This window comes from Pavona decussata, unplaced genomic scaffold, assembly GCF_977016875.1.
Source record: "Pavona decussata unplaced genomic scaffold, jaPavDecu1.1 SCAFFOLD_281, whole genome shotgun sequence".
NCBI classification, from domain to species: Eukaryota; Metazoa; Cnidaria; class Anthozoa; order Scleractinia; family Agariciidae; genus Pavona; species Pavona decussata.
The window spans coordinates 578,715-580,000 of record NW_028145682.1 but is presented as its reverse complement, the minus strand read 5'-3'; positions in this window follow the sequence as shown (position 1 = coordinate 580,000).

Sequence of the window (1,286 nt, the reverse complement as noted above, 5' to 3'; positions counted from 1 at the left end):
AATGGAATAAAGGGACTGGTTATTCTCAGAAGAGGCGAGTACATTCATGCAATTTTGTTGACAAAACTTTGCAAGTTTGCTAGTTTGCAGTTTACCTTAAGCTTAAGCGAATACTGCTAACTTCAGAACAGTATTTTGAGCTCAATTTTTCAATCCATGTTGATTATTTCCCTTGGAGTTTTATTTTCTGATCTCGTCCAATTTTGCCGTCAAACAGTGGGAGAAAGAGCAAGGCGGATCGTGGCGGGAGAAACAAGATCGACTCTTTTAGCAGCTTTTAGAGGCGGCACAGCGGCCGAATCTTAAAGAGAAATTATTTTACTCTAATCCCGCGCGATGAAATGAAATTAAGATGCAATGATTTTTCTTCTTAAAGTGAATCTTAACGTTGTAAACGAACGAAAAAATCAGCAATCGAATAAAAGGACTGGTTATTCTCCAAAGAGGCGAGTATATTCGTGTAATTTTTTTTTTTTAATTTTGCTGTTTTTGTAAGATATTTTTTTCTTGTAGTGTTGACAACTACTGACAAGTTTTTCTCGCCTATATTTCTAATTTTAGCATTTATTTCTGACAATCTTGACAGAGAACAAACAAAAATACTTAAAACAGTAGGATATAACCGTAAAGATTAGGATGTGTGAGTAATTTTCAAAGTAGTCTTTTCAAAGAACGTTAAAAGCGAATGTAAAATGCCGGTATCGCGCGTTGGCTGTTCACAAACCGTTTTGCCTCGATCATCTTAAAAGCTAAAAACAATAATAAAAAATAAATAACAAATTCCGCTTTTATAACACAGAGGGCAAAATGTTCCTAAAACTATCAAGGAACTTCGTAAAACAGTCAGTAAAACACTCATCGAAGGTGCAATCAAACCAACAAATTATTTGATTTTTTCGTAACGTACAAAGCAAACAAAACCGACGAGAACAGTTCCCATTATACACATGTAATTAAGAGAGAATACAAGTTTAATTCAGGAGCAAACATAACAACGATAAATCAAATGTTAGGCATCAATTAATTGTTCATCTGCGCTGTGAAGCTTCCTACCGCTTGGAAATCACACGAACATAGATCGATAAAAATAGCAAACGATGGATCCAAAGAAGGAACTTGCTGAGTAATTTCTTCCTGCTCCTTCCTGCCATCAAAAGGACACTTTCATGCTCGGTTATCGTTCGTTAAAAGCACTTAGACGCTATGACTGATTTCAGTTTCTCGACCAAACAAAATAAAACTTAATCTGATCCAAGTCTTTTGCTTTTGACACAAATAATGTTCTG